Source organism: Petromyzon marinus, chromosome 51, assembly GCF_048934315.1.
Source record: "Petromyzon marinus isolate PM22_M1 ecotype Great Lakes invasive population chromosome 51, UKy_Petmar_22M1.pri1.0, whole genome shotgun sequence".
NCBI classification, from domain to species: Eukaryota; Metazoa; Chordata; class Hyperoartia; order Petromyzontiformes; family Petromyzontidae; genus Petromyzon; species Petromyzon marinus.
The window spans coordinates 14,644,184-14,659,117 of record NC_133717.1 but is presented as its reverse complement, the minus strand read 5'-3'; the positions used below and the strand labels follow the sequence as shown (position 1 = coordinate 14,659,117).

At 45.6% G+C, this 14,934-nt stretch overlaps 1 long non-coding RNA gene across 1 annotated transcript; it reads right to left on the bottom strand.

Annotated features, from left to right (window-relative positions):
* Nucleotides 1–9,008: 9,008 nt before the first annotated feature.
* Nucleotides 9,009–13,532, bottom strand: LOC116953309 (uncharacterized). The gene is made up of 4 exons (XR_012947291.1): nt 13,396–13,532; nt 11,500–11,526; nt 10,643–10,785; nt 9,009–9,388 (listed from the first exon to the last, which is right to left on the bottom strand). It is a non-coding gene; the product is annotated as an uncharacterized LOC116953309 (long non-coding RNA).
* Nucleotides 13,533–14,934: the final 1,402 nt, after the last annotated feature.

The following is a 14,934-nucleotide window of genomic DNA, read 5'->3' as shown; positions in this document are numbered from 1 at the left end:
GATTGAAGGACGAGGCTCGATTCAACAACAACACTAAGTGGCGGTGACGTCACCACGATGCTTGTGCCAGGCTAGGTACACAGCAATAATCGCCATACCTCGGCCATCCCACTCCATGCTCTCAGCGAGTTGTCCGCCTGAACCAGCGGTAGGGAGCTTGGTCGCAGTCGATTCAGGGCGCATGGCAGACTCTGGCTGTGTGGACAAGTGCCCTCACTGTATGCAGTTATCTCTCTATAGCAAAGGGCAGATTATTAAGTTTGTAGATTAAGCTTGCTTGTCTAAAAAGAGTTGCAATAGGACTCCTGTAATCCGCACTGCAATGTCCGAGAATCCTATAATCCTCGACTCCGTGTGTAGAGAGAAGTGTCTGTGTAGGAGTGTCTGTGTGTGTGTGTAGAGATGAGTGTCTGTCTATGTGTAGAGAGTGTCTGTGTGTGTGTAGAGAGGAGTGTTTGTATCCTGTGGAGGAAGCTCGTGAAGGACGCTGCTACTGGGCTTTTGGAGGCAGTGACCCTCCAGAAAACAACAGAGGGAAGAGGAGCGACGCTCTCAACAACGTGCAGAGCGCCGTGCAGCTAGAACGGAGCAAGTTGGCACAGTAGGGGGCACAGCTGGTCAGTCATCTCAGTCAACCCATGGCACTTCCTGGGTCTGTCCTATGACCTCCTGCCAGCGAACCGTCGCACCTAGCCTGGCACAGGCACCTTGGCGAATGGTACGTGTTGTATTGTTTGTATCTGTGTGTTGAGAGGAGTGTCTGTGTAGGAGTGTCTGTGTGTATAGAGAGTGTCTGTGTGTATAGAGAGTGTGTGTGTGTAGAGAGTGTCTGTGTGTAGAGAGTGTCTGTGCGTGTAGAGAATGTCTGTGTGTGTAGAGAGTGTCTGTGTGTATAGAGAGTGTCTGTGTGTATAGAGAGTGTCTGTGTGTAGAGAGTGTCTGTGTGTATAGAGAGTGTCTGTGTGTATAGAGAATGTCTGTGTGTGTAGAGAGTGTCTGTGTGTGTAGAGAATGTCTGTGTGTAGAGAATGTCTGTGTGTAGAGAATGTCTGTGTATGTAGAGATTATCTGTGTGTAGAGAGTGTCTGTGTGTAGAGAGTGTCTGTGTGTGTAGAGAGTATCTGTGTGTATAGAGAGTGTCTGTGTGTATAGAGAGTGTCTGTGTGTATAGAGAGTGTGTGTGTAGAGAGTGTCTGTGTGTATAGAGAGTGTCTGTGTGTATAGAGAGTGTCTATGTATAGAGAGTGTCTGTGTGTGTAGAGAGTGTCTGTGTATGTAGAGAGTGTCTGTGTGTATAGAGAGTGTCTGTGTGTGTAGAGAGTGTCTGTGTGTGTATAGAGAGTGTCTGTGTGTATAGAGAATGTCTGTGTGTGTAGAGAGTGTCTGTGTGTGTAGAGAGTGGCTGTGTGTGTGTAGAGAGTGTCTGTGTGTGTAGAGAGTGTCTGTGTATAGAGAGTGTCTGTATGTGTAGAGAGTGTCTGTGTATAGAGAGTGTCTGTGTGTATAGAGAGTGTCTGTGTGTATAGAGAGTGTCTTGTGTGTGTAGAGAGTGTCTGTGTATAGAGAGTGTCTGTGTGTATAGAGAGTATCTGTGTGTATAGAGAGTGTCTGTGTGTATAGAGAGTGTCTGTGTGTATAGAGAGTGTCTGTGTGTATAGAGAGTGTCTGTGTGTATAGAGAGTATCTGTATGTATAGAGAGTGTCTGTGTGTATAGAGAGTGTCTGTGTGTATAGAGAGTGTCTGTGTGTATAGAGAGTGTCTGTGTGTGTAGAGAGTGTCTGTGTGTATAGAGAGTGTCTGTGTGTGTAGAGAGTATCTGTGCGTGTAGAGAGTGTCTGTGTGTATAGAGAGTGTCTGTGTGTGTAGAGAGTGTCTGTGTGTGTATAGAGAGTGTCTGTGTGTATAGAGAGTGTCTGTGTGTATAGAGAGTGTCTGTGTGTGTAGAGAGTGTCTGTGTGTATAGAGAGTGTCTGTGTGTATAGAGAGTGTATGTGTGTGTAGAGAGTGTCTGTGTGTGTATAGAGAGTGTCTGTGTGTGTAGAGAGTGTTTGTGTGTGTAGAGAGTGTCTGTGTGTATAGAGAATGTCTGTGTGTGTAGAGAGTGTCTGTGTGTATACAGAGTGTCTGTGTGTATAGAGAGTGTCTGTGTGTATAGAGAGTGTCTGTGTGTATAGAGAGTGTCTGTGTGTAGAGAGTGTCTGTGTGTATAGAGAGTGTCTGTGTGTAGAGAATGTCTGTGTGTGTAGAGAGTGTATGTGTGTATAGAGAATGTCTGTGTGTATAGAGAATGTCTGTGTGTAGAGAATGTCTGTGTGTATAGAGAGTGTCTGTGTGTATAGAGAGTGTCTGTGTGTATAGAGAGAATCTCTGTGTGTAGAGAGTGTCTGTGTGTGTATAGAGAGTGTCTGTGTGTAGAGAATGTCTGTGTATGTAGAGAGTGTCTGTGTGTGTAGAGAGTGTCCGTGTGTATACAGAGTGTGTGTGTAGAGAGTGTCTGTGTGTATAGAGAGTATATGTGTGTAGAGAGTGTCTGTGTATGTAGAGAGTGTCTGTGTGTAGAGAGTGTATGTGTGTATAGAGAGTGTCTGTGTGTATAGAGAGTGTCTGTGTGTGTAGAGAGTGTGTGTATAGAGAGTGTCTGTGTGTATAGAGAATGTCTGTGTATAGAGAATGTCTGTGTGTGTAGAGAGTGTCTATATGAGAATGTCTGTCTGTGTGTGTAGAGAATGTCTGTGTGTGTAGAGAGTGTCTGTGTGTGTATAGAGAGTGTCTGTGTGTAGAGAGTGTCTGTGTGTATAGAGAGTGTCTGTGTGTATAGAGAGTGTCTGTGTGTATAGAGTGTCTGTGCGTGTAGAGAGTGTCTGTGTGTATAGAGAGTGTATGTGTGTATAGAGAGTGCCTGTGTGTATAGAGAGTGTCTGTGTGTATAGAGAGTGTCTGTGTGTATAGAGAATGTCTGTGTGTAGAGAATGTCTGTGTGTGTAGAGAGTGTCTGTGTGTATGAGAATGTCTGTCTGTGTGTAGAGAATGTATGTGTGTGTAGAGAGTGTCTGTGTGTGTATAGAGAGTGTCTGTGTGTATAGAGAGTGTCTGTGTGTAGAGAGTGTCTGTGTGTATAGAGAGTGTCTGTGTGTATAGAGCGTGCCTGTGTGTATAGAGAGTGTCTGTGTGTATAGAGAGTGTCTGTGTGTGTAGAGAGTAACTGTGTGTGTAGAGAGTGTCTGTGTGTATAGAAAGTGTCTGTGTGTATAGAGAGTATCTGTGTGTGTAGAGAGTGTATGTGTGTATAGAGAGTGTCTGTGTGTATAGAGAGTGTCTGTGTGTGTAGAGAATGTCTGTGTGTAGCGAGTGTGTCTGTGTGTAGAGACACTGTCTGTGTGTAGAGAGTATCTGTGTGTGTAGAGAGTGTATGTGTGTATAGAGAGTGTCTGTGTGTATAGAGAGTGTCTGTGTGTGTAGAGAATGTCTGTGTGTAGCGAGTGTGTCTGTGTGTAGAGACACTGTCTGTGTGTAGAGAGTATCTGTGTGTGTAGAGAGTGTCTGTGTGTAGAGAATGTCTGTGTGTGTAGAGAGTGTCTGTGTGTATAGAGAGTGTCTGTGTGTATAGAGAGTGTCTGTGTGTAGAGAGTGTCTGTGTGTATAGAGAGTGTCTGTGTGTATAGAGCGTGCCTGTGTGTATAGAGAGTGTCTGTGTGTATAGAGAGTGTCTGTGTGTGTAGAGAGTAACTGTGTGTGTAGAGAGTGTCTGTGTGTATAGAAAGTGTCTGTGTGTATAGAGAGTATCTGTGTGTGTAGAGAGTGTATGTGTGTATAGAGAGTGTCTGTGTGTATAGAGAGTGTCTGTGTGTGTAGAGAATGTCTGTGTGTAGCGAGTGTGTCTGTGTGTAGAGACACTGTCTGTGTGTAGAGAGTATCTGTGTGTGTAGAGAGTGTATGTGTGTATAGAGAGTGTCTGTGTGTATAGAGAGTGTCTGTGTGTGTAGAGAATGTCTGTGTGTAGCGAGTGTGTCTGTGTGTAGAGACACTGTCTGTGTGTAGAGAGTATCTGTGTGTGTAGAGAGTGTCTGTGTGTAGAGAATGTCTGTGTGTGTAGAGAGTGTCTGTGTGTATAGAGAGTGTCTGTGTGTATAGAGAGTGTCTGTGTGTATAGAGAGTATCTGTGTGTGTATAGAGAGCGTCTGTGTGTATAGACAATGTCTGTGTGTATAGAGAGTATCTGTGTGTATAGAGAAAGTCTGTGTGTAGAGAGTTTCTTTGTGTGTAGAGAGTGTGTGTAGAGAATGTCTGTGTGTAGAGAGTGTATGTGTGTATAGAGTGTCTGTGTGTATAGAGTGTCTGTGTGTATAGAGAGTGTCTGTGTGTAGAGAGTGTCTGTGTGTATAGAGAGTGTCTGTGTGTGTAGAGAGTGTCTGTGTGTAGAGAGTGTCTGTGTGTATGAGAATGTCTGTGTGTATGAGAATGTCTGTCTGTGTGTGTAGAGAGTGTCTGTGTGTATGAGAATGTATGTCTGTGTGTGTAGAGAGTGTCTGTGTATAGAGTACCTGGGTGTGTAGAGAGTGGCTGTGTGTAGAGAGTGTCTGTGTGTAGAGAGTGTCTGTGTAGAGAGTGTCTGTGTAGAGAGTGTCTGTGTGTATGAGAATGTCTGTCTGTGTGTGTAGAGAATGTCTGTGTGTAGAGAGTGTCTGTGTAGAGAGTGTCTGTGTATGTAGAGAGTGTCTGTGTGTATGAGAATGTCTGTCTGTGTGTGTAGAGAATGTCTGTGTGTAGAGAGTGTCTGTGTAGAGAGTGTCTGTGTATGTAGAGAGTGTCTGTGTGTATGAGAATGTCTGTCTGTGTGTGTAGAGAATGTCTGTGTGGAGCTGCGTGCGTTACCTGTCTCTGCTTCCCTCTCACTGTGACTCGGGGTCGCCATGCCAACCCCCCCTCACCCTGCCTCGCGCCCCTCCCCCTGCGGTCCCTGGGCGGGGCCAATTCACCCTCCACGCCTCCAACTGCAGCCCACGCCCGCTGCCGCGTTACTTTATACTGTGGTAAAAATATCTCCCGTATAGCAGTTACATAACCTATATAATATATAACTTATATAATATATAACTTATTTAATTTATAACTTATATAATATGTAACTTATATAATATATAACTTATATAATATACAACTTATATAACTTTAATCTAGATTGAAGCTTTCGTGACTGCAGGAATCCAAACTCTTTGGTTCTTTTTAGGTAAAGTCACGGAGGTAGAAAAATGAAATAAAAATAAATCACGACGTTTCGATCGCAACACAAGCGATCGTCCTCAGGCGAAACAATAATCCAGCAGTTGAACTGCTGAACAACATAGCGAGAGAGCTGCTACAACAAGGGGGTTGCTGTTCAGCAGTTCCACTGCTATATTCTTGGTTCTTTCGGTATCACGTAGAAGGGAAACAATAAAATAATAAAAATATAAAACAATAAAATTCTCATGGCGTTTCGCTGCTGAACAACATAGCGAGAGAACTGCTACAACAAGGGAGTTGCTGTTCAGCAGTTCGACTGCTGTATTTTTGTTTTACCTGAGGACGATCGCTTGTGTTGCGATCGAAATGTCATGATTTCTTTTTCTTTTCTTTTTCTACCTACGTGACTTTACCGAAAGAACCAACGAGTATAATATATAACTTATGTAACTGCTCAACTACCCTTGGTTTGATATTCCATGAAGCGTATGGTCCACTTTAAAGGGCGCCACGGTGGCTAGGAGATGTTAACTGCCTCGCCTGGTTTACAGGAGGTCGTGGGTTCGATACCCACCCTGACACCTGCTCCTGTATATTTGGAGTTTGCGTGTCTCTCTTTCTCAGTGGTCGCGTGGATTTTCTCCAGGTCCTCCGGTTTTTTCCCTCCACATTTAGAATGATCATGCATTTGGAGTATTTGGCTGCTATAAATGTCCACGTGACAAGCCCACTTCGTTGTGCTATCGTTTTTGGTCAGGTCACTTCTGGGAAAGAGTTGTATAGCTAAGTGGGCCTTACCATGTAAAATTTAAATAGTTTAATAGTTTGAAATCGCATCCGTACAAACCATGGTACATTGTGGATACCTGATGCACAGATGGAAAATACTAAACACTCTCCAGTAGTGTGCGACTGTGGTCATCAAGAACAGACCAACGTATAACGATACAATGCCACGATCCGTAAATACGAAGGAGACATCACGGCGATACACTTCGCTACTCCTGACGCGGTTATCTGGCATGACCACCTGAATGTGAAATCGTAGTTGTTGCTCTGTATCTACATCAGCTGTACGAAAGAAGAAGACCGCTCAACCCGAGCTTTTAATTTGATACTTGCATTGTTTTTGTGTTTGTCTTTTGGCGTTCTCTGGTCTAATACCGTTGGTGAGATAAGGACATAAAGAAGGCTGTCTCTGGTGTAGGCCAATGTGTTTCAAAGACAATGCATACATTAATATCAGTGCATGTTGGTTTGCATGTTTTTGCACAAGTACGTGTGGTTATATATTCTTGGTTCTTTCGGTAAAGTCACGTAGAAGAAAGAACTAAGAATATGAATCCCTGCAGTCACGAAAGCTTTAAATCAAAATTTTACGTGTGGTTAGTGCAGACTTGATGCCTTGCAATGAGTGTCTGTTTTGTGTTTGCACATCTAAACACCTCCTGATTTATTGCCGGAAAGGGTAAAACCTATTATTCGTTATACATATATAGTTGCCATCATTATTATCACACCCGCAGTATTAATCAGTGCGGACGCTGGAATCACGAAGAGCGAACCTCAACAAGAAGTGGCAACCGCTCGACTCAGTGCTTCGCAACCGGTGTGCCGCGGCACACAGAGGTGAGCACACCGGTGATCCGCTGGTGAGCCCCAGGTGAGGGAAGCGCCTCAACCCCCCAGCCCACCTCCTGCCCTCGCCCCTCTCCCCATCGGTCGCTCTCGCGCAGGTCGACAGCAGACACCATCAGCCACCAGCCCCGACCCTCCCAACTCCCTTGGTCGCACATGCGCAGTTGGGCAAAGAGCCACGGACACACACACACGCACAGAGACACAGATATATACATAAACATGGAGACACAGAGATACGGATAGACACACAGATATGTAAGCACACACGACTCACAGACATACACAGATACGAATACACTCACAGAGACATAAAGACACGGAGACGCACATAGAGACACAAAGAGGAAGGGCTGTGGACTAAAGAGGAAGGCAAGTTGGTGCCTGAAAGTGGGATGGGCAGGCCATGTTGGTCGCGGGGTTGATGGCCAACGGTGAAGAACGATGATGGATATTCTTAGCTCTTTCGGTAAAGTCACGTTGAAGGGAAACAATAAAATATATATAAAACAATAAACATTCTCACGACGTTTCGACCATAACACAGACGGTCATCATCAGGTGTGAAAACCAACGGCAAGAAACATTTGAAAGAAGTGGCGGTTAGCATTTATTTATTTTAAAAAACGTTAGCACCACGGGCAGCGATTTGACAGTTTGTTTAGGAGGACGAGTCCATCTATGTTCTGAAAAGAGGAGGGGGGAGACGAAAAATGTATGTATGCTGTCTGAAAGCCATCGGATTCCCACCATCCATCACAGAAGAATTATCTCATCAAGACTCTGTACCATAGAGCCCAATGCATATCCAACCAGGAACACATAGGCTGTGAACTCAAGCACGTACTCCAAGCTCTTAAGGCTAATGGTTACTCCGACTATACAATCCGCAAAGCTATCACTCAAACCATGAAGAAGGACCCTCTTGAGGAGCTTTTCAAAACCATCACTTTACCCTACATTGCGGGGATCACAAAAAAGATCTCCACAATCTTGAATGAACACAAGATCCAGGTCCGTTTCAACACATTACATAAAATCCGTGATCTGGTTCCGTCTGTAAAAGATGTGATTCCGGACATAGAGTACCCTGGTGTCTACAAACTAAGTTGCCTCTGTGGTAGTAGTTACATTGGAGAAACCAAATGCCATGTCTCGGACCGCATTCATGAACACAAAGCAGACCTTAAACACGGTAGGACCAACACCTCGGCCGTGGCAGATCATTCTTATAATTCAGTAGGCTCACATGACATTGACTTCTCCAAGACAGAGGTTATTTGTAAGCCATCTGGCTACCATGAGAGATTCGTTCATGAGGCTATCCACATATACAAGCACAGAGACAATTTCAACCGAGAAGATGGATTCTGGCTTAGCAATCATTGGAAGGGTTTGATTAACCATTTCAGATCTTAATTGATTGTTCACGCTTACGGTGGCTTTCAGACAGCATACATTAATTTTTCGTCTCCCCCCTCCTCTTTTCAGAACATAGATGGACTCGTCCTTCTAAACAAACTGCCAGATCGCTGCCCGTGGTGCTAACGTTTTTTTAATAAATAAAAACTCCGTTTAGAACTAAATGAATGCAAACCGCCACTTCTTTCAAATGTTTCTTGCCATTGCTTTTCACACCTGATGATGACCGTTTGTGTTATGGTCGAAACGTCGTGAGAATTTTTATTGTTTTATATATATTATTGTTTCCCTTCAACGTGACTTTACCGAAAGAGCTAAGAATATGAATTACTGCAGTCACGAAAGCTTTAAATCAAAATTTAACGATGATGGAGTTGCAGCCGACGCATCCACGAGGATGTTCACCGAGCAATGAAGACGTGAAACCATTTCCCGTGTAGGCGGCGGGTAGATTTGTTTTACATTACAAGATTGTAGGTGATGGTGGATTGATCAGGGCTGCCGATGACAATGCTTGTCACAGTAGGTGGCAACTGAAAAATCACGACAAACTTCTTCATGACGAGAATCAGAATCTTTATTTATCCGTGATAAATCCGATTAGCTATGAAGTTCTTGTTTACAAAGACATCCAGTCGGGGCGGGTTAGAAGTGGGCCCCGCTATCACATACGCGTGAGGCACGAGCCTCTTGCAGCTGAAAATAATACTCGTAACAACGAAGATCGTTTATAGGTTGTGATTTATTCACGTTTGAAAATGTAGTACCACACGATTTCAGTAATGTAGTGCATTCGTCAAAATCCCTGCCGAAATGTTTCCCCTCCTCCGTCTACACAAGACACATCACAAATCCGCAGCAGCAGCTTCCCATCCACTTCCCAGCCACTTATCATGGCTCACGCCACGGCGTTCTCAAACATCTGTCTCACCTCCCTTTTTTAAACAATAACACATTGATGCATCCAATAAAACATGAGAAAATTAGGCATGCGTATTTTAATGTCAACCACAGATCTACATCCTTTCCATAGGAGCCTGCTGGACCCAACAGGTTGGATACGACGCTTCCATCTCACTTATTTTTTCCCTGACCCGGAAGCACCTGGAAGAGAGAGTTGATGCGGGAATCAAACTCAAGCAACTGCAGACGGAAGCCCTTACTGTACAGACACATCCAGCACGATAAAGCAGCAGTAAATAAGGCGGACATAACATTGTGGGCCCCAATTGTAATTGGGAAAAATAATCATTCACATCGCTATTAGAAAAACTATGGAACTATTAACCTTTTTGATTTTACCAGGTAAGACTCACTGAGCTATATAGCTGTTTTTCAGATACAACCTGGCCACAAAGAATAGCTCAACGAAGTGGCTTATCATTCTAAATGTGGAGGGAAAACCAAAGGATTGGCAAAACTCCGAATATCCAACAAGTGTCAGGGTCGGGATCGAACCCATGACCTCCTGTGTAACAGTTGTTAACATCTCGCCACTGTGGCTGCGACGCGCGTGCGATTGTCTATTTATAGTTCTCAGAATGTGCACACAAATTGGATCAAAGGAATTTAATGCAGCTGTTGCCCCAAAGTGTTTGGAACTACCCAGTGTCATCTCTTAGCATCTCCATTCTGCCATTTCTGTCTTCATTTAAACCCACTCTATTAAAGTCACTAAAGTTTAAGTGTAATTATACAATTGCTATTATCAATACCTTTGCTTGATTTTTTAAAATCTGTAATTATGGAACACTTTTATGTTGTCTGCCGACCGAGTCGCCCTTGCAAAATAGCTCCTTGTCTCTACACTCCTGATTCCGACTCTAAAGTACGTGAGTGAGTGGGCGGGTGAGTAAGTGGATGAATGGGTGGGTGGGTGAATGAATGGGTAGGTGGGTGAATGAATGGGTGGGTGAATGAATGGGTGGGTGGGTGTGTCAGTGGGCGAGTGTGTGTGTGTAAGGTGTGTAATTGTGGGGAGCGGTAGCGGTTGGCGTGCTGCGCTGTGAACGAGGCGACCAGAGTTCGATTCCCGCTTACGGCAACCAACACCAGTGACGATTATCTTAACCGGTCCTAGGCCTCCCGTGAGTCAACTCAGCCTCAAATGAGTACCTGGTGCGATACGTAAACATCGCCACTGGGGAGACAAAAGCGGCCGGACGTGGTGCTGTGAGCCGTGCCGGCCTTCATGGGTGCTCGCTAACAGCACTTGCCCAAAATCTGTTAAGGCTATACGGGGGATGTTTGTGTTTGGTGTAATCGTGGAATACTTTGATGTTAGCCGCCCGAGTCCCCCCACCATGAAAAGGAGCTTCTCAGCTCTACGGCTTTACTCTGTTGTTTGGTGATACTCACCAATCTTCTGGATCGTGGAAAAAGTGCTCCCGGAGGAGACTCCTCCACCGCTGCTCTTAGCTGCAGATGAGTGCATCGAGGAAGCGGACGATCCGCTGCGGACACCACTCCTGGTGAATCCGATGTCGTCCAAGGTTGGACTGCTGCACGCGCACGCGAATGCGGTTCTGTTTTGTTGACCTGCATTGAAATCCGCGAGGATTGTGTGTGTATGTGTGTAGGCACGTCGAACTTTCTTTCGCAACGGCTGTCGTTGAACGAGCACGATTCTTTTGGAAGTCCACAAAGTCTGGCGAGAGTCCATGAGACACGCAACTAAAACTAAACTACCTTTATTTTACGAGGTAAGGCCCAACTGCGCTAAACCGTATAGCGCTTTTTTCAGAAGCGACCTGGCCACAATTGATAGCACAACGAAGTGGCTTATCGTCACGTGGACATTTACAGCAACCAAATACTCAAAACGCGTGATGTTGATTCTAAATGTTGAGGGAAAAATCCACGCGACCACGGGGAGCGAGGGATGCATTCTCCAAATATACAACAGGCGTCAGGGTCGAGATCGAACCCACGACCTCATGTATACCAGGCGAGGTAGTTAACATCTCACCACCGAGATGTTAATTAGCCCGCCTGATATGCAGGTTGCATCAGGCGGAACGCGGCTAACAGGCGCGGGACGGTGGGAGGGAACCGTGCGGACGACTCCCGATGGAGCAAGAAGTCCGTTTAGCACCGAAGGCCGACGTTGAGGGGAACAGAGAGGAGAGGGAGGGGGGAAGTGGAGATCGGAGAGGCATCGTGAGGCTATGAAGCAGTGCGTGTGCGGGGGAGATGGGGAGGGTAAGGGCAGTTACCTCGATCCTGAAGCTCCCATTATGTTTCTGTGAAGCACGCAGAAGATAAGGAAGCGACTGTGAGACAGCTGTAGGGATAATGCGACAATCACTCGGGTCGCCGGGCTCGCAGCGCAGCGCGCTAACGACTACCCGACCGCTCCCCACGTTATTGCACAAAGACAAAGATCCCCCCGCATAGCGTTAAACAGACTGTGGGGGCAAGTGCTGTTAGCGAGCATCTACGAAGGCTGGAATGGCACACGCCCAGCCGCCTTGTCTCCCTCGTGGCGATGTTTACACACCACACCAGGTACTCATTTGAGGCTGAGTCGACCTAGGAGAGGCCCAGGACCGGTTCATATAAGCGTCACTGTTGTTGGCCGTGAACGGGAATCGAACTCGTATGGCCGGGTTCGTAGCGCAGCGTGATAATTGCTACTAACACGACTGTAACACACACACACACTATAACACAGACGATATTACACACACACAATATTACACACACACACAATATTACACACACACAATATTGCACACGCACAATATTACACACACACAAAATATTACACACACAATATTACACACGCAATATTACACACACACACAATATTACACACACACAATATTACACACACACAATATTACACGCGCAATATTACACGCGCAATATTACACACACGCAATATTACACACTCACACAATATTACACACGCACAATATTAAACACACACAATATTGCACACGCACAATATTACACACAATATTACACACAAACACAATATTACACACACACAATATTACACACACACAATATTACACACTCACACAATGTTACACACGCACAATATTACACACACACAATATTGCACACGCACAATATTACACACACACACACAATATTACACACACACACAATATTACACACACACAATATTACACACACACAATATTACACGCGCAATATTTCACACACACAATATTACACACTCACACAATATTACACGCACAATATTAAACAATATTACACGCACACAATATTACACACACACAATATTACACACACAATATTACACGCACACAATATTACACACACACAATATTACACACGCAATACACACACGCAATATCATACACACACAATATTACACACGCACAATATTACACGCACACAATATTACACACGCAATATTAAACACAATATTACACACACACAATATTACACACACACTATTAAACACACGCAATATTACACGCACACAATATTACACACACAAACAATATTACACGCACAATATTACACAAAATCCTTCATGTAGCCTTAACAGACTGTAGGGGCAAGTGCTGTTAGCGAGCAGCACCTATGAAGGCCGGAACGGTACACGAGGGGGTGGGTGGCCAGCACCACGCCCGACCGCCTTTGTCTCCCTAGTTGCGATGTTTTACACACCGCACCAGGTACTCATTTGAGGCTGAGTCGACCTAGGGGAGGCCCGGGACCGGTTCAGATAATCGTCACTGCGTGTTGGCCGTGAGCGGGAATCGAACCCGGGTCGCCAGGTTCATAGCGCAGCGCGCTAACCGCTACACACAATATTACACACACACACAATATTACACACGCACAATATTACACGCACAATATTACACGCACAATATCGCACACACACACAATATTACACACACACAATATTACACATACACAATATTACACACACACAATATTACACACACACAATATTACACAATATTACACACACACAATATTACACACACAATATTACACACACAATATTACACACACACAATATTACACATACACAATATTACACACACACAATATCACACACGCAATATTACACGCGCAATATTACACACACACAATATTACACACACACAATTACTACCACGTGCCGGGCTCTGCGAGTCGCTGCTGTGGCTGGGGCTGCTGCTGTGGCTGGCACTGCTGCTGCTGTGGCTGGCACTGCTGCTGCGTCTCCCTCGCGTCTCTTATTTAAGCATCCCCCTTGCCCGGTGTCACTGCCCTCTTTCGTGGAAGCGAACCGCGGCGAGCGGACGTCACGTCGGAGCAATCCCGCCCCGTCACTGCTCGACAGAGCTTAGTGCCACGTCTGCACGCGCCCGGCTCTCACTCACCCCGGACTCGTTTTACATCTAATGAAGATTAGTTTTTTAATTGTTCGTTACACGCATGGAATCGTGACAGGGGATGGTGCAGAGACAGAGAGGGGGGAGCGTGTAAACTAATTTCTTGAGAACTGCTTCTTGTGTTTAGGTTGTTGTCCTTCCCTTGCACCGGACGTGGCCAGCCGTGATAATTGGGAGGTGCGCGGGAAAGGCAACAAACTATGGGTCTCTGTGTGAGTCTATGGGTCTGTGTGTGAGTCTATGGGTCTGTGTGTGAGTCTATGGGTCTCTGTGTGAGTCTATGGGTCTGTGTGTGAGTCTGTGGGTCTCTGTGTGAGTCTATGGGTCTCTGTGTGAGTCTATGGGTCTCTGTGTGAGTCTATGGGTCTCTGTGTGAGTCTATGGGTCTCTGTGTGAGTCTATTGTTCTCTGTGTAAGTCTATGGGTCTCTGTGTGAGTTTATGGGTCTGTGTGTGAGTCTGTGGGTCTCTGTGTGAGTCTGTGGGTCTCTGTGTGAGTCTGGGTCTCTGTGTGAGTCTATGGGTCTCTGTGTGAGTCTATGGGTCTCTGTGTGAGTCTACGGGTCTCTGTGTGAGTCTATGGGTCTCTGTGTGAGTCTATGGGTCTGTGTGTGAGTCTGTGGGTCTCTGTGTGAGTCTGTGGGTCTCTGTGTGAGTCTGGGTCTCTGTGTGAGCTTATGGGTCTCTGTGTGAGTCTATGGGTCTGTGTGTGAGTCTATGGGTCTGTGTGTGAGTCTATGGGTCTCTGTGTGAGTCTATGGGTCTCTGTGTGAGTCTATGGGTCTGTGTGTGAGTCTATGGTTCTCTGTGTAAGTCTATGGGTCTCTGTGTGAGTCTATGGGTCTCTGTGTGAGTCTATAGGTCTCTGTGTGAGTATATGGGCTCTAAGTGAGTATATGGGTCTCTGTGTGAGTCTATGGGTCTGTGTGAGTCTATGGGTCTGTGTGTGAGTCTGTGGGTCTCTGTGTGAGTCTGTGGGTCTCTGTGTGAGTCTGGGTCTCTGTGTGAGTCTATGGGTCTCTGTGTGAGTCAATGGGTCTCTGTGTGAGTCTATGGGTCTGTGTGTGAGTCTGTGGGTCTCTGTGTGAGTCTGTGGGTCTCTGTGTGAGTCTGGGTCTCTGTGTGAGCTTATGGGTCTCTGTGTGAGTCTATGGGTCTGTGTGTGAGTCTATGGGTCTCTGTGTGAGTCTATGGGTCTCTGTGTGAGTCTATGGGTCTCTGTGTGAGTCTATGGGTCTCTGTGTGAGTCTATAGGTCTCTGTGTGAGTCTATGGGCTCTAAGTGA